General features: G+C 55.6%; 1 long non-coding RNA gene across 1 annotated transcript; it reads left to right on the plus strand.

Annotated features, from left to right (window-relative positions):
• Window positions 1-6,184: 6,184 nt before the first annotated feature.
• LOC110598467 (uncharacterized) lies at window positions 6,185-22,798 on the plus strand. The gene is made up of 3 exons (XR_005730815.2): window positions 6,185-6,512; window positions 18,947-19,036; window positions 22,020-22,798. It is a non-coding gene; the product is annotated as an uncharacterized LOC110598467 (long non-coding RNA).
• Window positions 22,799-27,076: the final 4,278 nt, after the last annotated feature.

Genomic DNA, 27,076 nt, shown 5'->3' on the forward strand with positions numbered 1-27,076 from the left:
TATCTGTTCATCTGCTGTTGGAGATGGGTTGTTCCCGTGTCTCGCCTACTGAGACTGGTACAATGGATGCAGAGGGCAGATGTCTCTTTGAGATCCTGATTTTTCCTTCCTGGGGGTAGGTGCCCAGAAGTGGGGTGGCTGGATCACATGGTGGCTCTATTGGAAGGTTTCTGAGGAACCGTCGTTGAGTTCTCTGGAATGGCTGAACAATCTCCATCCCAGCAGCCGAGAACAAGGTCACTTCCCCACACCCCCCTCAACAGTCGTCTCTCATCTTTTTGACAGCATCCATCCTACCAGGTGCGAGGCGCTGTCTGGTGGTTCTGATTTGCACTCCCCTGATGGCTGGTGACGCTGAGCCAGTGACATCTTCCCATTGGGCCCTTCAGGAACCTTCTGTTGGGAAGTGTCTCTTCAGATCATTTGCTCATCTTTAAACAGGTTTGTTTGTTCTCTGCTTTTGCTAAGGAGTTGGGTTCCTTATGCACTCTGAGTAGCAACCTCTCCTCCAATGAATAGTGTGTGAACGTCTCCTCCCGTTCTACGGTTGCCGGTAGCTCGTGATGGCTTCCTTTGTGATGCTAAAGCTTCCTCCTTTAATACTACGACCCCGTTTCCTATTTTTGCTTTTCTTGTTTTGGAGTGTCAGCTTCCTAAAGACCCTCTTTCTGGTCCCCAATCTTGCTCTTACTCCTCCGATCTCTTCTTTGAAGGGCTACAGATCTCCCCACGGTTCTTTGGCCCTGAAATTGGAGCCTCCTCCTCTGGATGCCCCCAGACTTCCCAGGGCCAGATGTTCTTGTTTTATGACAGTGATTTTCTCCGGCAGCCAGTTTCTGTTGCCTTGCTTGAGGACCCTAGGAGGTCACTTGATTCAACTCCCTTGGCCGGTTGGATTCTTCCTTAGAAGGATGCTGCTCCACATTTGCCTGCCCTGTTCTGCGGGTGGCCACCCTGGGCATCGGGCCATCATAGTCACGTGGGGGCCACTGATGCCTATGGAAAAAGCCTTCCTGTTTGGATCCCTCTTTTCAAGAGGACTCTTGGTGGCTTGGCTTGAGACCTTTTGTGGGAGATGCTAGATCCTTGAAGAGAGCTAGTTTGGTTTTAACTTATACCCGTTTGTTTCTGTCTCAGACCCTGGCATGAGTCTGGGGACGTGGGGCGGGGGGACAGATTTAGCCAATAGATTGTGGTACACTCAGAAGTAACACATATGTTGCTGTCTAAGGCTTTGTTGTTGGGACAAAGGAGCATCCATTGTCTTTCCTCCTGGTGTGGATTGTCCCCTGGGAGGGATTTTTGGGCCCTCGCTTTCCGTTACACGTGAGAGCTTGGAGGGCACTGTGGCTTCTAACAGGCTCACTTGGTTTTCCCACCAAAATAGATCTCAGAGCAGAGAATTTGCCTCCTGAGGGAATTGAGTGGTTCGTGGGGTGCATTATCTGAAATGGTCTAGCACAAGAGGGACATTTATTGGGTGTTTGGTGTTTTATGCAAAAGAAACCACAGACATTTTCCATGTTACCCGACGCTCTCTCCAGCCTTGCTTTGTAAAGAAATGCTATTTAAATGCTGCTACTGGAAGTGTGGCCCACCAACCGGGAGCCTGGGCACATTTGGGAGCTTGTTAAAAACGCAGAATCTCCCACCCTGCCCCAGCCTTGGCCTCGGGACAGGCTCAGCTCTGGGTCCGGCTGGCTTCTTTCCCCTGGGGGAGGGGCTTTTGCAGGGAGGGATCCTGTGGCCTATCCTGTCAGTTAACAGATGTCCCTGCCCTTGTGACTCTGAGAAGCACTTAGGAGTGACTCTTCCCTGAGTGTGATTGGGAGGGGGTACCCTCTTGACCTGGGGGGTACCAGGTTCCTGGGCTTCCCGTGTCCCAGTGGGGGAGACAGTGGCCTAGTGAAGGTGGCCACTATTTCCTGCTGGGAAGTGGGTCACCTTCTTCTGACTGGCCTTTCGGGTGGGTGGATCAAGCACTGGAAACCCTAGCAGTTGCGACACTGCGCCTCACCAGGTGTCGGGCTCCGAGTGCTCGACCCAGTGGCTCTTTTCATCCTCACACCCAGCCCATCTTACGGGAGAGGACACTGATGTCTGCAGAGATCAATCACCTGCCAGGTCACAGAGCTAGAGATGACAGAGCCACACCTAGATTCAGGGAGGCCTGGCCATGGGGAGTCACCTGATCCTGAAGTCCAGCCGAGGGGCACTTAGAGATGGCCCAGGCAAGTCCTTCAGCCTGGCACTGCGGCCAGCAGCACCCACATCCCCCAGGAACCGGTCAGTAATCCAGATCCCAGTGACCTTGGTCTCTGGGGGTGGGTCTGCATTTTAACGAGTCCTCCAGGGAATTCCGATGCTGGCTGAGGCTTGAGAATCACGGGTCTAGCCCACGGCTTTCGTTTTATATCTTGGGAAACCAGGATCCCAAGCCCAGGAGGGGCCTCCTCACAGATGGAAGACCCCACAACACTCATCCCCTGGCCCCTGCTTCTCCACAAACACACCTGAGCTCACCATGTTCACGCTGGGGTCTGAACAGGTCAGATCCAAGAGGGTCTTTGTTGAGAGCCACAGCCGAAGGGGTCCCAGCAAACTTCCAGCTGCCAGCAAACTTTCAGACTGCCAGCTGATGATTGGCTCATAGCAGCCCCAGTAACATCTAGCTGATTGGCTCCTCTGTGGTGATGCTCATTGGGCTGTTTCCCTGCCCTTTCAGACCACGGAGCTGCTCATTGGGGGACTTCTTTGGCTCCGCCCACGCGACCCAGCCAATCGGCCTCAAGAGCAGGAGGATTGTGGGAGGTGGAGAGGCTGGTGTGGGGGTGAGAGGCTTGTGGGAAGCCGGTGGTGGCAGTTGGGCTCTGAGGGTTTTTCCTGAGGAGCTGTTTTGTTTGGCTGTGTGTGGTTCTAAAAATAAAGTTAGTTTCTTTTGACAAGTGGCTCCTGAATTGTGCCCAGCCAGACTGCGGCAGGTCTTCACTCCTCCAGGGAGTCCCCTGTGAGGGTATGGGCCTGTGGCCTGCACATTTGTTCTTCACACTGTGACAGTTCCTAGGATCCTTGGAATCTGCAACGAGCTGTCATTGTGTATGCTAATGAGTTGACCATGGCTGGCAACCCCTAATGGCTTTCAGTGGGAAAGACAAGTCAGGAGAGGAGAGGGGCTATCGGGCGAGCTGATCATCCATGGCCGAGGACGGAATCAATGCAGACTCCGTGAAACCCAAAAGGAGCTTCTGGAAGCGGAACTCGGGATGGTTCCTGGAGGGTGGGTGCGCCCCTTCCTCTGTACCCCTGGTAGCAGCCTTTATAACAGGCCAGCAGAGGCGAGTTGGCGCTTTGCTGAGTTCTGCGGGCAGCTTGAGCAAATCCATGCCCCCTGAGGAGGGGCTCTGGGACCCCTGGTCTCCAGCGGGTCAGAAGCACAGGCAGAACCACCCAGGGCCAGGCCAGGGACTGAGCCCTCTGCCCGTGGGAGCTGACCGCCTGGGGAGACAACGTCAGAGCTGGATTGGACTCGGGGGCCCCCTGCTTGCCTGCCGTGGGGAGAAGCCCTGCAGCTTTGGAGGTGATGCGAGTCGCACAGACAAGCTGTGAGGCACCGAGGACCGGTTTGCTTTTCCCACAGCGAGGGCTTGAGGAGGTAGAAAGCGGCCATTTCCCAGTCATGCCACACACTGTCTCTTGCAGGAGCTCTGCCCCTCCCGAGGCTCCTTCTAGAACAATCTTTCCCTGTGAGGTGGGAAAGCCCCTGGTCGGGGGTCAGGTTTGGGTTCTCACCTTGGCTTCCTGGTTCGGGAGCTTAGAGACAGGTCACCTGAATCTCATGGGCCTTGACCCCTGGATTAGGATTGGGGTGTTCTTCACCTGCCTGGTGCATCCCGGTGCTGACGGAGTGAATGCTGCCCAGCACAGAGCTGATCCACGGACACCGGCTCCTCCCTCCTTGCTAGGGCAGACCTGCCTTCTCTGACCAGATCTTCTTTTTTTTTTTTTTTCTCTTTTCTTTCCTTCTCTCTCTCTCTCTTTCTTTCTCTCTCTCTCTTTTTTTTTTCTTGGTACTGGAGATTGAACTCAGGGGCACTGACCACTGAGCCCCATCCCCAGCCCTATTTTGAACTTTATTTAGAGACAGGGTCTCACTGAGTTGCTTAGGGCCTCACTTATGCTGAGGCTGGCTTTGAACTCCTGATCCTCCTGCCTCAGCCTCCCGAGCTGCTGGGATTTCTGTGCCACCACCGTGCCCGGCTCTGACCAGTTCTGGAAGGAGAGAAAAGAGAAGTCTGAATTCCCTGCCTGGGAGGTGGGTCCTGAGCAAGAGAAGACCAGGCAGTGGCCGCCGTGGGCACAAGCAGGCCTTGCGGAAAGGATTTCCAGCAGCTGATGAGCAGAAGGTGAGGTCAACAGAGAGGAGGGCCAGGGGTCCATCCACCTGCCACCGTCCTGCAGGGACCAGTCCTGCAGCTTGGCCTTTTCCTCCCAGGAAAATGCGTGCTTGCTTTTATCTTCCCAAAGTGTGGGTTTGGGGAAGCACGTGGAGACCCTGGACACACGCACCTTGGCTACTGCTCTGGCTGCGGAAGCCACTGTGTTTGGCTGACCTTGGGGACCATGTGACCCTTGTGCAGAGCTCCTTGTGGGAGTGGGGGCTACTGCTGCTATTTTGTGGAGGGGAGAAGGGAAGACCCTCAGGGTGAGCGGTGTGCTCGTGGGGGCACAGTGACAAGGACGATTCTGTCCTGCTGGAAGGTGGAGATTTTCTGAGAGCAGGAGATGGTCCCGTCGAGGCCCGAACCTCAGAGCACAGCCCAGGGATGGTGGGGGCGGGGTCTCTTGCTTGGCTTCCAGCTTCCCCTCTGAGATGCTGCTGAGCTCAACAGGGAGGAGCCTTGAGGGTCCGTCTGCTTTCCGGTTTCCCCACATCCCCACTGCCTGCTCATATAATTTCCTTGGCTCTGGTGTATCCTTGGCCACCACTTCTGATACCCAATACGTCCCTGCCTGGCGATAGCAAGACTTAGCAGGATGAACAGAGCCCTTAGAGGCAGGCAGACTAGGTTGGAATCTTGGCTCCCCACTTCACTAGCTGTGTGACATTGGGAAAGTCACTTAACCTCTCTGATCTTCAGGTCCTGATCTGCACAATTGGGAACAAGGGTAGGTAAGAATTGTTGTGTGGATTAGAGGGGACAGTGTATGCAAACCCTTGGCGCAAGGTCTGGCACGTGGTGACGGAGGTAAGGGTGAGGGTGAGGGATAGGTGTGGTGATTCCAGGCCCTGGTCCCAGCTTGACCCTCTGGTGGGGCCTTATCCAGGGACGTGCCCCCACTCGACTTCCCTCCTCATGTCCAGCTTCTGGGCCATCCTGCCTCTGTGCCCCATCCTGCACCCCCTTTCCCTGGCACGATCCTGTCCAGCAACCTGCCTGGCCTAGAGGTCGCATCCCTGACTTATTTTCCCTGGGGAGGCAAGGCTCATCTGGGGTCTTTGAAGAGGGAGACGCTGGGGGAGATGAAGCCCGCAGGACAGCGAGGGGACAGACGCAGGGCCAGGAAAACAGGGACATAGGCTTACGTGGGCACACCTTTTTACGTGGGCACACCCCTTTACGAGGGCACTGGGCACACCCCCGCTAGTGTGGGCCCACAGCCCCTTCCTTACGCGGACACACACCCCCTTCGTGGGCACAACCCCTTTACGTGGGCACACTCTCCTTATGCAGGCACTCACCCCCTTACGTAGGCACACCCCCATTCAGGTGCACACTCCTTTACGTGGGAACACCCCCCCATGTGGGCACACACCCCTTTCGTGGGCACACCCCCCTTACGCGGGCACACCCCCCTTACATGGGCACACCCCCATTCAGGCGCACACCCAGACACATGCCCACACACACAGGACAGACACTCGCAGAGACAGAGAAGAGACCACTTTTGCGGAGTTTGCCCATAATTTTGCAACCAGAAAATTGAGAAAGATGACTGTTCTAATTCCGGCCTCCGTGTGAGCATTTGTCGTGAATTGCCTGGCGACAGGCTGGGACGGTGGCGCGCATCAGTGAGTCCAATGTTTAGAGCTTCCAAAGATCCTAATGTGGCCCTGGGGATGGAAGGGGCGGGGGAGCGGCCATGAGCTGGAACCCCGGCCTGGGAGGGGGACTGAGAGGACCTGGGTCAGCTGGTGGACAGACAGGGCCGGGGCCAATGGCAGGCTGTTGCTGGGGAAACGCGGCTCCACGCCATCACTGGGACTGGGAGGCGCACAGCCAGCTGCCCGCCCTCTGTCTCATTCTCAGCCTCCCCAGGGTCCAGGCCCCCTCTTTTTCTCTGTGTCCTTCATGAAGAGGAGCCACCCCTCTGACGAGGGACATGAGACGGCACTGGCCAGAGGAGGACGTGGGTCTGCGATGGGGACAGGACTGAGCCAGGAAGGCAAACGCAGCAGATTTTTATGACCACGCGCGCCCCTCCGGGGTGAATTCAGCATCACCCCATCCTAGGTGGGTGGCCAGTTCTGTCCAGCATTTCCCAGGACCTTTGCCAGGGGCCCAGTGCCAGGTGACCCTGGGCGAGATCGGGAGCAGCCCATTGGCCACGAGCTGCCCATCTGATCTGCCCTGCGCGGCAGGCCGACCCCACTGGGCTTTGGCAGCCGCGTTTCCCCAGCTGACGCACGGGCCCGTGCTCCCGGGCCAAGCTTGCAACATCTTTCCACCATAAAACCTCGATGGAGGTTAATTGCCTGCATCGCTCTGCAATTGAACAGGCCCATAAAATCTTTATTAGGTGCCAGCGCAGGGGCTGAGCCGGTGGCCAGTTGCTTGGCTTTGGTGCCAGCTCACAGTCGGGCGAGGGTCCTCAGGAGGGGCACGGAGCGGAGGGTTTCGGGTGGAGCATTCCATGCACTCTTTGGGAGCTGTTCCAAAGGGTTTAGAGCAGACTCCGCCCATCCGTCGGGGACCTTGCTGGTGGTTCTGGAGGCTGCCAGAGCCTCACTGCCTGTCCACAGTGTTTCAGAGAGTTTGTCAAACCGCCTGCTGTGTCCCTGCGTCTTCAGGGTGAGCGCTGCTGACGAAGGCATTACAGCAGCCTTGACCTTCTGTGGCTTAGACAGCACCGGTCGACTCCTCCCTGGGTTCTCGATCCTTGTGCCAGGACGGCAGGAGCCTGTCTCTGCGCCATACAGTCCCCAGGGATCCATCCAGGCTGAAGGAGACTTGGGTATGTGTCACCTCTGAGGTCCCCGTGGGAGGGGAAGACAGGCAGGACCAGGCTTCCACCTGGAAGTGACACATGCCACTATGTCTCTTAATTTGTTGCTCAAAAACTAGTGGCATGGTTTCAGGGGAGGCTGAGAGCTGCAGGGACTCGGGGGGTGTGTTCGGTGAGTCCTGACTTCTCTGGGCACCAGCTGTCCCCGCTTTGTGTGTCCTGAGAGGTGGCAGCAGGTGGTCATGGTGGGCCCCCTGTTCTTTGGTATGGTGCTGGGGTGTGTGTCCACGGTTGGCCTGCAGGGTCAGCCACCTTTGGAAGGGAATGATGGGTGTTGATACAAGAGCAGACCCGGCGGCTCCCTGGGGAGTCACTGCTCTCAGGCGACTCCACCAGACCCATCCTCCCTGTGCCGTCCCCAGGTGGGACGTCAGACTCACTGGGGAAACTCTGCTGCCTGTGGCACCTGAGCCTGGAGACTGGAGGGGGCTGCATGGTGCAGACCAGGGAGGAGCCGTCCGTGAATCCGAGAGCCAGCTCTGCAAGATTTCTAGGGAGTGACGGCGCAGCCTGTCCCTGCAAACCATGAGGGGAAGACTTTTTTCTTTTTTTTGGTTCTGATTGATGGCGGGGGGGGGGGGGGGGGGGGCGGCATTTTATCACTGTGCCACACCCCCAGCCCTCTTCACTTTTTATTTAGACACAGGGTCTCACTAAACTGATTAGGACATTGCTGGCCTTGAACTTGGGATCCTCCTGCCTCGGCCTCATGGGTGGCTGGGATCGCAGGCGTGCCCCACGGTGGCCGCTTTACAAAGCACTTTTGAGGACGTTGTTTGGCTTTGCCCGGGTGCCTGCTGTTTTCCGGGGCCTCAGTTGCTCTCAGAGGCAGTACCTAAATCCTGGTTCTCATCACGAGGGCAATCGTGTGGCCCACGTTTCACAGGCGAGGCAGGGTGAAGTGGGAAGCCGAAATCCGTGACACCAGTGACCTCGCTGGGTCTTTTGTCTCCCAACTCTGTGTCCAGGAGACTCTCCATCGTGGCCACCTCTGATCTGGTTCCCGCTTCCAAGGGTAACTCGCCTGCCCTTTCCTGGATAAGGGCCTTGCCCCCTGCTCCCCTGATTCGCATTCCCCTCCAGCTCATCTTGGTCCGATGGGGTGAGGTAATGAGGAGGGAGGGGACACTCAGGGTCTCTTCTTACATACCACTGCTGGAATGTCCTACGGGCTCCCCTTCTACTTCATCAAAGCAAACTGAAGTGTAGAAATCATCTAATTCGGACATTGCTCAGCAGAGGACCTAGTATGAGGACACAAGTCATAACCGGAGACAGGGTCGACTCAGACATTTATTGTGACAGGCTTTAAACAGAGAGTGACAAAGTCCTTGGTCATAAAAAAAATAATAATAATCAGACTGTACATCTTGTGCTAAAAATGCCCGTCGACTACAGTGAGAACCAAACTGAAGAGCCGGATTCTGCTGGAAGGAGATTTTGTGCAGAGGAGGCCACCGGGGTCTGTTCATATTGTTCATTAAGTTGGAGCCAGGAGGTTCCTTGGTGCCCAGGTCCTCGTGAACGGCAGCTTGGCTGGGTTCGCAGACTGACTGGGAGCCTCGGGCTTGGAACAAGGGCCAGTCATCTGGTTCAAATACAGTGAGACACCAGGCTGCCACACATAAAGCTGTTCTCTGTCCGTGAATGTTGTCTGATCATCGGGCAGCCCTGGAATTCTCTGAGTCCGTTCTGGTTCCGAGGTCTGCCTGGTTCTAGAATCACGAATGAGAGCAATTCAAGGTCTTCAAACGAAATTGGTTGCGATTTTTGTCTTTCGATATCTAGAACAGATAAAGCCATTCTCTAGTGGTAGGGACCAGATCTGTGGAGGCTTCTGGGGGAGAGGTTATAGGCCTGGGAATGTTCTGGATCTTGGTAGAGAGGCAGACCACGTGGGGATTTTGCTGGTCAAAATGGATTTAGATAATCTGAGTAAGACCTCTGCATTCGGCTGTAAGAAAATGATCTCTGAAAAATAGAAGTCAACCGACTGATAGAACATTCTGGAAGATGGAAGGTAGTGAGGTGACTCAAGAGTTGCTATTCTAACTTGTGCAAAGTGCTGTTAGGTTTTCGTCACTGTGAACAAAATCCCTGATAAAAACAACTCAAAGGAGAAAAGGTCTATTTTGGCTCAGGGTTTCAGAGCTTCCGTCCAGGGGTGGCTGGCTTCACTGTTTCTGGGCTGAGGTGAGGCAGAGCATCATGGTGGCAGGGCGTGGCCAAGGAAAGCTGTTCAGCCCATGGCAGCAGACAGAGTGATAGGAAGGGACTGAGGACAAGATATACCCTCAGTGACCCGCTTCCCCCAGCCAGGCCCTGCCCCTTACAGTCCACCAGATTTTGGATCCATTGATGGGTGGATCCACTGAGGAGGATGGAGCCCTCGGGAGCCGGTCGCTCCCCAGCCTCACCTCGGCACACTGCTGCCCTGGGGTCCAAGCCTTCAGACCCCCACAGCCCTACAAGGAAGATCCCCATAATCCTATAAGGAAGACTCCCCATAACCCTACGTGGAAGACCCTATAACCCTACAAGGAAGACCCCCATAACCCCGACCTTAAGCCCTCCTAGTCCTGGTCTACCTTAGGACTAACCCTGACCATGGCCTTGAACCTCGCCCAGGTCCTAACCTTAACTTAGCACTCGCCTCACTCCAGCCCTACTCCTGCTATCTCTTCCCTCACCCCAAACCCAATTCCAACCCTAAAAACAACCCCAACTCTAACCCTGAATTCACCACCTAGCCTAACCCTGGCCCTGAAGATAATGTCAAGTTCCCAGTGAAGCTGACCCTAAACTGCCCTATATTATTCTGCTGCCCCAGGCCCAGTGAGGTCAGAGGGGTTGGAAACCATGGGGTGGGTGGGGGGCAAAATCTCAGCATCAGCTCCAGAGGAGACCTGGGCGTCAATCACTGCCTTCCACAAGAAAACCGATGTCTAACCCAGAGTCTAAATGCAATCCAAATGCGATAAGTGACACTTTGGAAATGGAGGCCAGGGTCACAAACGTCAGGGCTGTTGGGACATTCCTCAAAGATCCCCATTTGACAGATGGGAGATAGGGAACCTGTTATGGATACGAGGTACCCCACAGAAGCTCATCTGTGAGACATGCAGACATCTGGGTTAGGAGACCTTAACCTAACTGGTGGATTAATCCACTCCTATGGATTAGCTGGGAGGTAACTGTAGGCAGGTGGGGTGTGGCCGGAGGAGGTGGGTTTGTGAGATGTGACTTTGGGGTATACATTTGTGGCTGGTGAGCAGAGCTCTCTGCTTCCTGATGGCTCTGTCCTGGCTGCTTTCCTTCTCCATGCCCTTCCGCCATGATGCTCCGCTTCACCTTGGGCCCGGAGCTGTGGAGCTGGGCAACCACAGACTGAACCGCTGGAATCATGAGCCCAACAAACCTTTCTTGCTCTAATTATTCTCGTGAGGTCTTTTGGTCACAGCCATGTAAGAGCTGACAGTGCCAGAGAGGGGTAGTGAGGTGCCCGAGGTCTAGGGAGGGGGCCACAGTCCCATCTGTGTTCTCCCAGCAACACCAGCTCTGGCCTTGGTCAGTGGCACAGCAGGACCTGTGTCAGTGAGCAGTTAAGATCTTCAGACCAAATGGGCTGTGAATTTGTTTTGTGATACTATTAACTTCTAGGAAGGGTAAAACCAATCTCTAGTGACAGCGATCAGACTGTGGGGGCTGCAGGGGGTAATAGTTATAGATCACATTTGAGGTGAGAGAATGCTTTTTGGAGTCCTGGTGGAGATACAGATGATGCTGGCTTTGTTGGAGGGTTTGTGCGAGGCTCTGAGATGTGCATCCTGAAGAGCAGCTGCCATGCTGTGAGGAAGCCCACAGGCACAGGAAGGCCCTGGGATGTGCATCCTGAAGAGCAGTCGCCATGTTGTGAGGAAGCCCACAGGCACAGGAAGGCCCTGGGATGTACATCCTGAAGAGCAGTCGCCATGTTGTGAGGAAGCCCACAGGCACAGGAAGACTTCACACAGGTTTTTGGGGCAGAGCCCAGTCGAGTACCCAGCTGGCAGCCAGTGCCAACAATAGATATAGGTACATCAGCCTCTGGAGGAGTCCAGCCCCAGCCTTCAAGTAGCCCAACAGACCAATGGAGCAGAAATTAGGTATTCTGACCAAACCCAGTTGCCAATCCATGAGAAGTAACAAGAAGAAATTATTCTAGCACAAAGTTTGGTTCGAGATGCAGCAGGCTCCTCCTGTGAATCACCCACAGGGCCTGGCTCAGGGAGCCAGCTTCTCTTTGTTTCCTTTTCCCGAATCCCATCCAGCTCCCAGCTTTGTTCTTAGGGGCCCACAGATTTCTACCTTGTCATGTCATTTTAAACCCAAGAGAGCACAGCAGGCTCCTCGGGTCGGGTCCCTGGAATCTGTAGTTTTTCCAAGCTGTGGCTCCACCCTGACCACAAGGGGACGCCTTTGTCCATTTTTTATTACTGTCGTGCAAATGCCTGGGTACGTGTGAAGAAAAGAGGTGTTTTTGCTTCCAGTTTTAGAGGCGGCAAGTCCAAACAGCATGGCGCAGGCTCTGGTGAGGGCCCTTGGCTCTGTCACTTCATGGAACATGGCCTTGTAGTGGGAGTGCACGCAGCAAGGAGAACCTGTTGCAAACCTGGGGAAACCCAGGGGCAGCTGGGAGGGGCCCAAAATGACCCTTTGGAAGACCCCTCCTCTTAAAAGTGCCACCACCTCTCACATTGCCCCCCTGGGGACCAACTCCCAATGCATGAACCATGGGCAATGCTCAAGCCACACCCAAAGCACAGCAGTGGGGTGGGCTTCAGCTCCACGTGTCCAGAGGTCTCACGTGTTCCTTATGCTGCAGGACAGGAGAAAGGACACTAGTCCCCAGCCACAGCTTCTGAGCATCTTCCTGATGGCAAGCCTCCTCGTCCTTGGCTCTGCACATCCCTGAGATGCCGAAGTCCTAAAGCTTCTGTAAACACCTCCCTGAGAGAACTGAGCCAGCGAACACCCCGAGTAAAGCAAGAATGTCACAGGAAATGGGGACTCGCATGCCAGAGACTCACACCTGGCTCTGGGCACATGTGGTGAATTCCGAGTGCTAAGCACAGCGATGGGGCTGTAGTTATTTAAGTCCCGGCAATCACCAGGCGAGGCTCAGCTTCCGCCAGATTTGAGAGGGACACAGGTGGCCCGTCTTTCAGGCTGGCTGCTTGCCTACTTTGCCTTTTAATGGGACGTTACTTGAAGTGTGTTTATAATTCTTTAGTTATAAAATTTTATTTTTGCATCAAAACAAAAAACACAGCCACGAAAAGAAAACCCACTGTAAGCCTTGCTGCACAAGAGGAATTTGGTTTTTAAATGAAGGTGGTGGTCCCCAGGCAAACATTTTCATGCAGTCTGGTGGGGGGTACCCTCTGCTCACCACAGCAGGCTGGAGAATCTCTGGCTAGAGGAATTGCTTGGTACCTTGCTGTGTCAGTCAGCTTTCCAGAGCTGTAACAGAATGCCTGAGGCAGGCTACTAATCAAGGAAGGAAAGGGTTATTTTGGTTCATGGTTCTGGAGGATCAAGTCTCAGATCAGGCAGCGCCATGGATTTGGATACGACATGATGAAAGTGTGTGTGGGACTGGGACTGCACATGTCTCAGTCTCTCCGACAGCTGGCAGGGCGCCGGTGCTACTTTATTTAAAAGGATTCCAGGGGAGAAGCGAGGGTTGAGGGATTGCACAGACGGCCAGGGCACAGGAAGGAAAGAGGCACAGACAGAACTCGGGTCCTTTGTGTTTGAAACCAAGCTCTTTCCCTTCCCACGGCACCTTGGTGCGTTTCAGGTGCTTCGAATGAAATCGCATGCAATATTTAAAAATAGCTTTCTTTCTCCTTTGGAACACTTTCCTTAGGTCAAAATCCTAGAAGCTGGGCTGCTGTGTGAAGATGTGAGCATGTCTGGGTTGAGATGCCTTCTCCAGCGCCTTGCATGGGGGCAGTTCGAAGCTGTCCTGTTGTCACCCTCCCAACAAGCCAGGGGACAGCACCTTTTTCTGCACTAATATCCCTGGGGACGATGACAGATGACAATTGCTCAGCTCATTTCTCAATGTGGTTTAAATTTGCATTTCTTTGGTAACTGTGAGGTCGAACCCTTTTAAAGGAGCCATTTCCAGTTGTCCTGTGAATTGTGGCTCCTCTTTGAGCAGCTCACGTCTCCAGTGTTTGCCACCTTCCCCCTCCAAACACACGTTTGCCTTTTCTGAGACTCGGAGATGAACATGTCGTGCTTGAGCGGTGCTTTCCCCCAGTAGGTTCCTTTTAGTTCCAATTGTAGTACTTTCGGGACTTTTCTGTGTTTTCAACTGAAGATCTCATTTGTGATTTCTTGCATTTCTTCAAAGCTTGGAAAGTCAAAGGCCATGCATCCAAGAATCCAGAATAACTCCATTTTATTATCTGACGTCCATCACATGACTTTTTTGTATTTAGCTCCTATAACATAAAGGGAGGACAAATACTGTATTTCTGGCTAGGTTTTAAGTATTTTAAGAAGGGTATATTATTATTTACGTGATACTAAATGCATAACAAATACCATGTAAATTTCCAATATCATGCCAATCAAAATCTCCAATGACATTTTTTGTGGATTTTTTTTTTTTTTGTCAAAAGGATGTTAAGCTGGCACACACCTGTGATCTCAGTGACTTGGGAGGCTGGGGCAGGAGGATCACAAGTTTGAGGACAGCCTGAATAACTTAATGTGACTCTGTTTCAAAATAAAAAACAAAAATGGGCTGGGATGTAGCTCTGTAGTTATGTCCCTGTGGGTTCAATGCCCAGTACCCAACCAAACCAACCAAACAAACCCCCAAAACCCCAAACCAAAAACCATCAACCAATCCACAACCAACCCATTAAATTTAAACTTTACCTGCAAGAATGTGGGGGATCCTACTCTGGATCCTGGCAAAGTGTCACTCCATTCTGAAACAGAACCACACATCCTGTTCCCAGGTGCTGTGCCTGCCTCTTGTGGGGGAATATGCATATGCGTGGACACTAGGCCGAGGGTGTGGCTGGCTTGGCCAATGGTATGTCAGTGGACAGGTAAACAGAGGCTTTACCAGGCACTGTGGTCCTAACAGCCCCTGGCATCTGCTTCTCTTTTGTGAGGACAGCATTTCTCAGATACAGCTGATTTGTTCAGTTGTAAGTCACTGAGATGTGGGGCTGTTTGTTATTGCAGCACAAACTAGTAAAAGCTGACTACTACACTGAATAAAAAGTCTTGAAGATAAAATAATATTTTAAGAAAATAAGGTAATTGGAGATGGGAAATATATTAGACCCAATAGCTAAGACTCAAATTATAGGGCTGGGGTTGTGGCTCAGTGGTAGAGCACTTACTTAGCATGCATGAGGCACTGGGCTCGATCCTCAGCACCACATAAAAATAAATAAAATAAAGATATTGTGTCCATCTACAATTAAGAAATATTTTTTAAAAACTTAGAGGTGAAATTAGGAATGTGGAATAATATGTACATATTTGTAACATCTATAAAAATAACTGAAAAAAACTTTGAGATGAGTAACATGGGGTTTTATCATTAACACCTTAGGAGGTTTGGAATTGTCTCAGGATAATGCTTAGCACATGGTACTCAGGACATATTTATGGCATCACTAGTCATGCTCAGTAAATATATTTTAAACAAAAACTAGAGTTTTTTTTTCTACCTTTCTTAGGAAAAGGTTTAACCTTTGAAAGCACTTAATGTCTCCCCAGAGAGGACAATTAAAATTATTTTCTACATACTTCCTTTCCTCTGGTGTTTTCCAAGGGACTTTAGGTGATTCATTTTGTCCAGAAAATAGCATCAAGTTCAAAGTCAGGGCCTGTATCAGTCAGCGCTGGGTGGCTATAACAAAACACTGGAGGCAACTAAGAGCTGGTTTATTTAGATCACTGCTTGGGAGGCTCACATCTAACTATTACTGTGTTAGTAGTTTGGGCCTCTGGTGGGGGGCTCTAGGTGGCACTGGCAGGAAGTGTGTGTAGGAGTGAGCAGCCACATCTTAAACCAGGAGGCAGAGAAAGAGGAGAAGGCTCACCATCTCCTTCAAAGACACCGCCCCCAATGACCTAAGGCCCTCTCAATAGGCCCCACCTCTTAAAGGTCCACGCCACCTCCCAACACTGCCAAGCTGGGGATCAAGCCACTGATTCAAATGATTGCGCAGCCATTTTCCTCTTAAGTAATCCAGTTTTGTTACACTTGGCTGACATACCCAACTTTTCAGCATTTCAAGCAGAAAGGCATTTAGCACAAGTAACTAAGTGCTTACAAAACTGTTGGAAGGATTGGAAGAAAGGAATCCAGGGAGCTGTCATTGCAGCTGTGACAGCTTAAAGGTCAGACAACTGCTGCTGTCCTGGGTCGTGGAGCTGCAGGGGGCATCAGCGACCAACTGCTGAGGTCACAGCCATGAGCAGGTGACTCGAGGGTGACTCGGGGAGTCCAGGCATTACAAACCTTCCTGTCAGCCGGAGTGCGAATGTCAGGCTGTTGGAGCCTCCCTCTGCCTCTCTTCCGCCTTCCAGATCTTTCCTGATCTCATACATCATGTTTCATTAGCTGAACATGAAATGCATACAGAACCTTAGCAGCAAAAGGACCTTGGCAAGCAGATTTTAGCCTTCTGTCCCTGTGCGTGGGGGGCGGGAGGGATGCAGAATAAAGGAGGTTGGAGATGGACACGCAGGGCAAATGCAAACCCCCAAGTGCACTCTAAGCCACCACAGCCCTAGCGTCTCTCTTCTGGCCCCCAGGACAGCCCTGACCCGCAGGAGGCCGGCTGGGCCAGGGGGAAGTTGGGCAGGTCTGTGTCTCCCTCTGCAAATACCACTTTCATGTTTTCTATTCTGGAAGCAGCGGCACAGACGCACACCCTTATTAAGGGACTCGTGGTGGACACTGGCGCCAACCTCATGGGTTGGACTTGGAGCTGTCCTCACCGTGCTAGTTTGCCAGGGCCACCGTGACGAAGAGCCAGGGGCCGGATGGCCTGATCAGTGAGCTGGAGGCTGGAGCCTGAGTTCTGGGTGGCTTCTCCCCAGATGGCTTTGCTGGCTCGTCACCGCTGTCCTTCTCCCGGGTCTCCGCGTTGTCTTCTGTGGGCCTCCCGCTGTGAGCTACAAGGAGTTGACATGGGCAGGGTCTCCACCAAAGCTTGACCCCACCTCCTCCTGTGGCCTATGCATTAGTGGCATCAGCCTGTCGGGATCAGAGGTGATTTATGTAAACTCCTTGGCACGGACCATTGGCCCGTCGGATCTGCAGGTTCCGCACCTGAGGATTCAATCAAACCTGGATCGAACAAAGCAAATCATTTTCTGTCTTCTTTTTTGGTGCTGAGGATGGATCCCTGGTGTCTGAGGATTTACCGCACCAGGGCCCCCGTGGTTGGTGGCTGGCCAACCCTGGTGGTTAAATACCTCGAATCCTCCTCTGGGAAAAAGGCACAATTTATTGTCATCTTACAGATGAAGGAAGTGAGGGCTCAGAGAAGTTGAGTGACTGGCCTAAGATCACACAGGCAGAAGTAGAAGGGCCAGGACCAGAATTCAGGTAACCTGGTCCCAGGGCCAGTGCTGTTCCCCATTGTACCACCCAGACCCAGAAGAGGGACTCCATTCAGAGGAGCCACAGGTGGAGGCCAGTGGGTTGGGCTTTGAAGCACCTAGGACTGTTCTCAGTTTGGATCAGGGAAGGTCCAACTGTCCCTGAAGGCTGCGGGATCCTGCGACGTCCCCCTGTGGAGGAGCCGCTGTGTGCTCAGTCCCTGCTCGGAGACCTCGAGGGCTGCTGTCCAGCCTGAAGTCTGGGCTGGGGACTTGGACTCCTGGGCTGTCTCTGCTACTCTTTGTCCCTCCCTGGGAACTTGTCACTCCTGGGGAGCAGGCCCTGTGCCTCGGCCTGTGGGACGGTGGCAGGTTCGGCCTCCTCCTGGGGAAGGCCAGCTCCGGCTGGGCTCTGCTGAGGGGCTCCGGGGGCCGCCTCTGGCCTGGGATGTGGTCTGGGCCTCACGGTCGGGGCGTCTGTGAGCCCTACAGGGGGGTGGTGGCTTCAGGCTGGTGCTGGGTCCTGACAGTGCCAGGCCCTGGGTGACTCACGGGCCGGCTGGTCTCGCCACTGGTCCCGTTGCTCTTCCTTGGGTCTTGCCAACCTTGGATCTGGACTCTGCTGGGCTTTCGGTTGTTGACCGAGAAACTCAAAGAGGTTAAGGCCCAAGTGGGATCACATTGGTCTGGGAAGAGCAGAATCTCACGACGGGAATTCACAAGCCGTGGTGAGTTACGTGTGCTCAGAGCGGCCGGGGCCAGGGCTGGGGCCAGTTTTGAAAGGCAACAAATCAGGATGATTTCACAAGAAATTTTGACCACAGGGAGTAATAACAAGGGTGATGTCAGCCCAGGGCTGAAGGGACAGTTGTCTGTAGCAGAGTCTCTGGTGCAGTTACCGTTCGGCAATCGTGTGTGAGAACCCCCCACGGCGTCTCCCTGGCTTTATTTGTTTGATGGGGTGAACGTCAGTGACGCCATTTTGATCTTGACTATTTCCATGGGGCCAGACTTCTCCAGTGGCCGGAGTGGGAAGCTGAGTGGCTGCGCTGGGCTCCGGACTGTGGGTGGGGCTACCTGGGTGGCTCTGGGTGCAGATGGGTGCACAGGTCCTTCCCGTCCTTGGGTGAGCTGGCCCCTGGTCTGTCTCTGAGCTGCGGCAGGGACTTGGCTCTCTGGGCTGGGCTGTTTGGGTGCCTGAGCTGGGATGGGCTCTCTTCTGGACAGCGATGGCTTCTGGGCTCTGAGTGAGCTCCCCGCTGAACCGGGAGGTGCTTTTCCTGGACCAAGACTCGGTTCCAGAGTTTCAGGTTCACACACCATGTCCTGGGGGAGTGGACATGTTCTCACTTGGCCTACGATGTCCTGTGAGATCAGGGACCATCCCACATGTGCCCCTTCCCAGATGGGCTGCCCAGATCCCTGACGGGACAGTGGGGCAGTGGCAGGGCTCCATGTCATTCTTCCTGCCCAGGGTGGGGCCGCAGGTGGCAGCTGGCATCTTGGGTGACTTTTGCTTGTGACAAGGGGTGTGTGTGAGGAGCCCTGAGCACTGGGGTCCAGGTCTCCAGGGACTGATGAGCCCCTTCCAGGCTGGCCCGGGAGCTGCTGTGACTGGGGCAGAGCAAGTCCCTGTGTGAGAGGCCACCCAGAGCCACTGTGTCCTCCCCAGTGGTCAGAGGCTGTGCCCACTCACATGTGGTGGCAAGGAGCAGCTTATGCTGAGGAAGATGTAGAGGTGACACAGACCTTGGTGCCACTTGCTATCTTCAGACACGAGGAGTCCCCAGAGCTCAGGGGTGAGGCAGGAGTGTTCAGGGTGAGACGATCAGACCCGACCCCCCAGCAGTGGATTAATCCATCTGATGGACCAGGCAGTCGGAAGGACTAGTACAGGGCGGTGACTGTGGGCGGGCGGGCTGTGGCTGGTGGAGTAGGTCACAGGGTCGAGCCTTTGGGTGGCATGTTTTGTCCCTGGAGAACTGGGTCGCTCTCTGGCTGTCAGGGGCTGAGAGCTGCCCTCTCCTGCCAGGCTCCTCCGCCGTGATGTCCTGCCTCATCCTGGGCCCAGAGCTATGGAGTCCCCGGACCACAGACGGAGCCTTGGAACCCAGGAGCCAAGGTAACCTGTTCTTCCTCCAGGTGGTTCTGGTCAGGTCACAGTGACAAAACCACCCAGGCTTTCTGTCACAGTACGGGTATCCCACCCACCAGAACAAGGTACCGCGGTCCCTGCGGGTGACAGCCCAACATGAGAACCCGCCTGGAGCAGCCCCCAGGCTCAGCCCCCCGGGTCCCCTCAGGGAGCCAGTCTCTCTGAACATAGTGAACCATCGAGAACGGGATTTTAAGATGGCTTGTGCCCTGCGTGGCCTCTGGGTTCAGGCCCAAGACACGATGCACAGGGCCCTGGAAACAGACAGGGTGAGAGCAGGTGGGTGACCAAAACCCCGGGAGGGCTCAGAGAGCACCAGGCACTCACCTGAGCCTGCCCAGTGAGACCCCCTCAGGTGCTGTGTGGTTTCCGACAGTTCCCGGGGCAGGTGGAGCCGAGGGGTTCATGGTCCTGAAGACTTAAGCTGGTGGACAAGTCGAGCCTTTGCCAGGAAGGCCGGTTGTTCTTATTTCCAGGACCAGGTTTTTAACTTTTTTTTTTTTTTTTTTAAATCAGGGATTGATCCCAGTGGTGCTTAACCACAGAGCCGCATCCTCAGCCCCCTTATGAGAGGGGGTCTCACTAAGTTGCTTAGAGTCTTGCTAAGTTGCTGAGGCTGGCCTCCAACTTGCAATCCTCCTGCCTCAGCCTCCCAAGTTGCTGGCCAGCCTGGCAACTTAGTGAGACCCTGTTTTAAAATAAAAAATGAAAAGGGCTGGAGATGCACCTGGTGAACTTTAGCCGTTTTAATGCAGCTAGAATCTTGTGTGACCTCATCACCATCCAACTCAGGGCTTTTTTTTTTTTTTTTTTTTACAAATCTGCAACTGTGCTCCCACCAAGCCCACCCACCGCTCCCGCTCCCTCTGCCCCTGACCACCCCGTTCCCTTTTCTTTCTGTCTCTGTGATTTTGACTTCTTGAAGAGCCGCATCTGAGTGGATCATCAGCCTTTGTGTTTTGTCTGACTTTATTCTTTGGACAAAGACTGACAGATGATGTTCTGCAGCTCCGCGGATTTTATTATATCCTAAAGTATTTTTCCCCACAGAAAGAAAAACATGTTTGAAAAGAAAACTCTTTGATTTGGGTTTTGAAAAGATCACTGCAGGATGGAGGAGGAAATGCCACCGGCGCAGGGAAGAGCTGGCCCCGGGCCTGTGGCCGCAGAGCCCACCTTGGGCCGGGAGGCAGGCGGGTCAGCAGGGGCGGAGGAGCTGCCGAGCAGGAGAGCTGGCATTCAACTGCGGGCGATGGAGCTGAGTGCAGCCTCCCCTCGCCTGGGGGGGGGGAGGCCCGAGTCTCCTGGCAGCCTCCAGAGCCGGCAGAGCAGAGGACGAGGCGGAAGAGCAGCCCCTGGGCAGCCCTGGGCAGTGGGGCACCTGCGTGTGGACTCTTCTGCCAGCTGTTGCAGATGGCAGATGCTGTGACCTTGGAGACATTCCAGGGTGGCTGGGACACATGGGAGCCAAGCACCTGATAGCCCAGGGGACTATACAGTCACAGGGAGGTCATTGGCCAGCGGCTGTCCTCCTCCACTCGGGACGGGCGGGCACGGCTCTCAGCATTGTGTTCGCTCCAGGCACATCACACCCCCCCACTCCTCAAGTCTTCTTCTCCATTCCCCTGGGACTGGGGACTGAGCCCAGGGCCGCTCTGCCCGAGCCGCATCGCCAGCCCTTTTCATTTTTTAAGACAGGGTCTCGCTAAGTTGCCAGGCTGGCCTTGAACTTGAAACCTCCTGCCTCAGCCTCCTAAGCTGTTGCTGAGCCACCAGGCTGCGGTCTTTGCCATGGCGTCCCCGCTGTCTGCGGCGTGGGCACCGCCAGGCTCGTGGAGGGGGACGTGAACGTGGGCGTTGGAGCTGCAGGGCCAGGCTGTGCCACACCTGGCTCTCCTGGCCCCGGGGGCATCACAGGGCTCACTCAGGGCTCACTCACCCGCTGCCAGACAGGCGGGTGCCAGGCCCATGGCACCTGCCGCCCGAGACACCCAGAGTGGGGACTTTGCAGTGCTGTCTTTGAGCTTCCTGGCAGAGGTAGCAGTGGGGACAGGCACCGCTCTCCTGTAGCCCCTCCAGCACCAGGTGTTCCTGAAGCCCCCCCCCCCAGGCCATCTGAACCACGAGGTCATGGGGTGCTGGGCGGGACTTCTGGGTGCTGGGTGGGCCCTGAAGAGCCTGGTGCAGAGGCCCCATGTCCTGCTAGAGCTGCAGGACCTGCTGTTCCCGGGCAGGCAGGAGCCATGGGCTGGGGCTGTGCTGAGATGGGCCTCCCAGCTGTGTGATGGTGACAAGGAGGGACATCCCTCTGTCCTGGGAACTCCATGCTCATGGGCATTGTTGCTGCCCTGCTGGGGCCTGACCAGGGCTTCCCCGTCTCCTGCCTTGGAGGATGCAGGGCAGCCAGAGAGAAATCACAGCTGTTCTCCAGGGCCCCAGGGAGAGGAGTGTCAATCACAGCTGGCAGGTGCCTTGTGTTCCCCTCCCCCACAGCTTGGCTCCAACGCCTCCCTACCCAGTCGCCCCCAGCCTGTCAGCCATTGCAGGATGACACGTGGTTATAGCCCCTGCCCCATCTTACCAATAACAAAATTGGGCTCAGAGAGGTTGATACACTCATCCAAGGTCACCCAGGGGGCTAGCGGCACCGCTGGACCCAGAATAGAACCAAAGTTAGAACTAAATGACAGTTTGGGACTGGCTTATGACACTGGTCCTGGTCATGTGGCAAGCTGGGCAGGAAGAGGTCACCGTCCCACTGACAGAGGGGAGGGGCGGTGAGGAGGGGTGAACCGGGTCTCCCCCTCCACCTGGCTTTGCCAGCCTGACCATCCACATGGTGCTGGTCCTGCAGTCCCTGGGGGGCACCCAGCCAGGAGGTAGACACCCAGGGCCTGGCCAGACCATGCACAATAACTGAAATCATTTCACATTGTCTTTGTTACAACAGCATAAACAATGCAATAACAGTGGAATCCAGCGATAATATGAAGTGTATTGTGCCAGTCTGGGAGCCAGGACTAAGTCAAGGCCAGCTGTGGATGTCCAGCCACACACTGGTGGCTGAAGGTCCATGTCTTCCTGTTGACCTCGGGAGGGCTGCTGCAGACACACTGCCCTCGGCCCCTGCACCTGCGGCCATGCTTACCAACAGGACACCCTCGGGAGAGAGAAGTGCACTTACCAGGACATTCAGCCCTGACCCAACGTGTCACTTAACCGATGGGTGGAATTCCCAGGCTCAGGTTGTCCCCAGTACCATCCGCCCGGGAGGCTTTCTGTCCCCGTGGCCTAGTATTCACTCTGCGGTCCCAGCTGCAGTGGCCGTCTCTCCTCAGCAGCTCCCCTCTCCACCTAGATGCTCTGAAGATGCACAAAGAGTTGTCCTGTGGGTCCCTGTCAGCTGTTTTCTTCTTCCCTTTATTTATGTTTTCTGTGCCGGGGATGGAACCCAGGGGCGCTCAACCCTGAGCCATAGCCTGGCCCTTTTGATATTTTATTTAGAGAGAGAATCTTCCTGAGTTGCTTAGGGCCTTGCAAGTTGCCGAGGCTGGCTTTGAACTTGTGATCCTCCTACCTCAGCCTCCTGAGCTGCTGGGATTATAGGAGTGCACCGAGGTGCCCGGCTTGCCTGCTGTTTTCGAAAGCTGAGTGTGCGTTCTCGGTGGAGTGAATCCTGAGGTCTGTATCTTTTGCTTGAATTTTTGAAAAAAACAAAACAAAACAAAACAAAACCTAATCGCAAAGATTAAAACCTGAGCGATTGTACTGCTTGTCTTGACTTCTGTGTCCTCTCATGGACAGAGAGCTCTGCCCTGGGCCCCTGGGCTGGGATCCTGCAGGGAATGGTCCTGTAGCTGGGTGGTGGGTGTCTGAGATGGGGCAGGCGTGACGGGTGCCGTCCCCCCTCACTGGGGTGAGTCCTCCTGGACATGTAGGTGTTGATTGTGCAATTCTCCCTGGGTCTGATCCACCCAATTCAGAGGCCATTTTAGAGCCCCTGGGAGGTGGAGGAGTGGCCTGTGGGTGCACAGCTGGTCCATTCACCCTGGGGCTTGGCCTGTCTCCATTTTGTTAGTGGGGTAACAAGGGGCTGGGCTCACGTCTTAACAAGGTGTTTTCAACACCTGTCCAGAAATTGGGCGTGGTCTATTTTGGGGCAGTGGCACCTGCTGGTGTGTAATTCAGAGAGCTGTCTCTGGGCCTGGGGGCCTCTGTCTAGAGAGCTCCCCAGGTGGCCCGTCCACCTGCAGCCTCAGGTCCCTGCTGTTCACCCCTGTGAGCACTAGGTGGCAGTGGTGTCCTGCTAATAACCCAGAGGCGCCCCGACAGCTGGGCAGAGCAGAGGCCACCGTTCATTCTAGGTCACCCCAGGGCTCTGCTCTGTGGGTGGAAGGGGCGACGCTGCGGGACTCTCCTATGACTCTGAGCAGGGACGAACTGTACTTTCTCACATTGTGCAGACAGCTGGGGCCAGCCCCCCACTTTGGAGGCCCACAGTGTCCACTCTGCCCCTCTCCAGGTCTGTGGGCTCTGGTGACAGGGAAGGAGCCGTGCTCCAGGTGGACAGCTTCCCACATTCTGCCACCCCATCCCAGTTCCCTGTGGCCCTGTCACCATGGGAAAGGACACAAGAGGGGATGAGCCAGGGCTTGCTCAGAGGTACCCAGGGGAGTGGCCCCCACACCCATGACTACAGTTTTCACTTGGAACATCCCTTGAAGGCCCAAGTGGCACAGGCTTGGTCACTGGCCACGGCACTACTGGGAGGTCACTGGACCTCTGAGATGCGGGGCACAGTGGAGGGAAGTTAGGGCCATGGGCATGCCTGGGGCAGGACAGCAGGAAGCCAGCCCCTCTTCTCTCCTCTTCCTGGCTGCTGCAAAGTGGGTGACTGCTCCCTCCTGTGCCCCCGTCAAGGGGCATGGTCTCTGCCACAGGCCCAAGGTGACAGAGCCAGCTCACCATGGACTGGAACCTCTGAAATTGGGAGCCCAGACAGACATGTCCTCCCTGTAAGTTGTTTGTCTTAGGTGTTTTGTTACAGTCACCAGTGAATCACATCCCCAGCTCTTTTTATTTATTTTTTTATTTTGAGGCAGGGTCTCACTGAGTTGCTGAGGCTGGCCTCAAACTCACTATCCTCCTGCCTCAGTCTCCTGAGTCGCTGGGATTACAGATGTGCAATCCCCACTATGCCTGGCCAGTGGGAGGCCATTGGGTCACTGGGGGAGTGTCCTTGAGAGGAGAGGTGGGCCCTGTCCTCCCTGTGTCCTGGTCCACCATGAGTGCCGGCTTTTGCCATCTGCTCCCAACCCACTACTAAGCGAGAGTCTGTCCGACTGTGACCGAACCTCTAACACCAGGAGCCCAAAGAGCCGGTTTCCCTGTAGGAGCTAATTAGCTCAGGGAGGTTATTATAGAGACCGAAAGTCGATAAGCTTGGGGGTCCCGCCCAGCAGGACTCCCAAAGTGAGCCCTGTAGCTGGGCCAGGGGTGGGGTCCAGGGATGGGTGCGCTTCTGACAGCCACCAGGTGTCCCTCTTGGTTCATGGAAACATCGTGGGGCTCTTGGGCTCCAGCTCCGGAGCCTGAGCCTGGCCGTCCCCAGGGGCCTGCCGGGTCCCATGGGGCTGCTCTGCAGCAGGCACCTTGTGGGTGCGGTTCTGGTGTTCTCACGATGGCCTGGGCGGCCCTGCTCTCTGCTTGGCCAGCTTTGCGGGTCAGCTTGGTCCTGCGTCAGTGGGGTCTGGGCAGCTGGCCTGAACCCTGGCTTCAGGATTGGGGTGGGCCAGGTGTGAGCAGGAGCGGCACATCGTCAAGGCTGGTCCCAGAAGCGGGTGGGACAGTTGTCGTCTGAACATCACAAAGCTGCAGGGGCTGCAGGGGCACCTCCGGCCTGTGGGGAACATGAACTGCGGAAAGCAAAGGTCTTTCTGGTACACGGACGACCAAAAATATATAAAAGACTGACCCGCAGAGGGAAGCAGGGCTGTGGTTTTCAGTGTCACTGAGACGGGGTGTCCCTCTGTGCCACCTGGAGCTCGGCCCCGCCCAGCCCTTCTCTCCACCCCACCATCCTCACCAGGATGGCCAGTGGGAGGGAGCTGGAGACCCCGGCCTGCCACCCCCGCCTCTTCTCTCCCCTGCCTCTCTCTGCCGCTGCCCAGCTCTGGGCCAGGACGGGGACGTGGTGCTGTCCCCTTCTGCTCTAGAAGGACTGGGCTCTGCCCCTGCTGGACAGACGGCCCAGCGGACGGTGCATATTCAGCCAACATGACTCTGGCCAGGGGACCCAGCCGCACGGACTTGGGCAGCTGTGGAGCTGCAGCCAGTGGGCGCCAGTCCTTCTCCAGATCTCGCCTGCTCTATTTGTCGCTCCGACAGTAGGAAGATGGGGAGCATTTTCAAGAACCTGCGTCTGTGCAGAACAGGAGCCATGTCTTCCTGGCCGTTTCCCCCTGAGCGTCACAGCTGCCATTCACATGGCCTTTACCCAAGTCATCTGCAGACCGCTGGAGGGAGTGCCCAGGCCACATGCAAACACGCCCGTTCTGCCGTAGGGACAGGGGCACCAGAGGACTTGGGGACGTGTGGGGGAGGGGTCCTGAAATCAACACCCCCAGAACATGGAGGGGCCACCACGTGTCCCACGGGTTGGTGAAGGACCAGCATGTTTCAGGTGGTCCTGTGCTGGGGGACCTGATGGGGAAGGTGTTCCGGGGAGAATGGGGAGGGGAGGCCCGGGCTCCCGAGACGGGGGCAGGAGGGGGTGAGGTTCCCCGTGGGACCTGGGGGAGGAGCCTGGTCATGTGGGGACCTGGGGGAGCAGGAGGGACACATGTGCAAAGCCCCGAGGTGGGAGGAGCCTGGTGGATGGGGGCAGGGCTAGGAGGCGGCACGGGCTGACTGTGCGTGCGCAGGGCACATGGATGTGTGACACCGTTGAGGTTTACTTCCTACCCTTGTCCCCTCTGAGCCTCCGTCCTACCCCTGACCCCTGTTCCGAGCCTCTGTCCTACCCTGTCCCACTCTGAGCCTCTGTCCTACTCTATCCCCTCTGAGCCTCTGTCCTACCCTGTCCCTACTCTGAGCCTCTGTCCTACCCCTTCCCGCTCTGAGCCTCTGTCCTACCCTGTCCCCCTCTGAGCCTCTGTCCTACCCCTTCCCGCTCTGAGCCTCTGTCCTACCCTGTCCCCCTCTGAGCCTCTGTCTTACCCTGTCCCCCCTGAGCCCCCTGACTCAACAGCACAGCCCACCCCTGGCTAGAGGACCCTGCTTTCCTGCCGGCTCGGCCCACTCTTGTCTGCATCTTGGGAGGGTCTGGTGTTTCTGGGACCCTCTGGCTGCCTGCACCGTGGGTTTCTGACTGGCCTGGGGCTGGGAGCTGCGGGGCTGGGAGCTGCGGGGCTGGGGCGAGGCCTGGTGCTGGGCTGGGCTGGGCTTTCCCTCGGGCCTGGCCTGGTTTCCCACAGGGAGCCTTTTGTCCTCTCTGTGACCTTGACCAGTTGGTGCCTTTATTTTCTGCAGTCTTTGTGGGCAGGTGGCTGACCCCTGGGGAGGGGTCAGGGGAGGTGGACGTGTGTGCACGTGTGTTGTACACGGACAACGTGGCCCTTGGCCTGTGGGCGCACGTGTGTGAGTCTATATATGACGTGGTGCACAGTGTGGCCCTGTGTCCTCGTAAGGTTGTGTGCACATGTGCGTGTGACGTGGGGGTGGAGTGGGCCTCCTGCAGGGCACAGGGAGCTCAGGGCACCTGCAAACTCACCCAAGTGCCCAGGACCGTCTCCAGGTGGAGTCTGTCCCTTGCATCTCCCCAGGGCTTCAGTTGGCTGATGGCCGCCTCCGGGTCTTACTCCGTAGGAAAGATGAAGCATGGACTCTGAGACTGGACACTTGGAGGGCACCGTTTTGGGAAGCGGAGGAGCATTGTGTGCCTGGGCGAGGGAAGGGCAGTCGCCATCCTGGGGCCTGCTCTTCCCAGGATCCCCCTGCTGCTGCCTG

Source organism: Ictidomys tridecemlineatus, chromosome 10 (genome assembly GCF_052094955.1).
Source record: "Ictidomys tridecemlineatus isolate mIctTri1 chromosome 10, mIctTri1.hap1, whole genome shotgun sequence".
In the NCBI taxonomy this organism is placed as follows: domain Eukaryota; kingdom Metazoa; phylum Chordata; class Mammalia; order Rodentia; family Sciuridae; genus Ictidomys; species Ictidomys tridecemlineatus.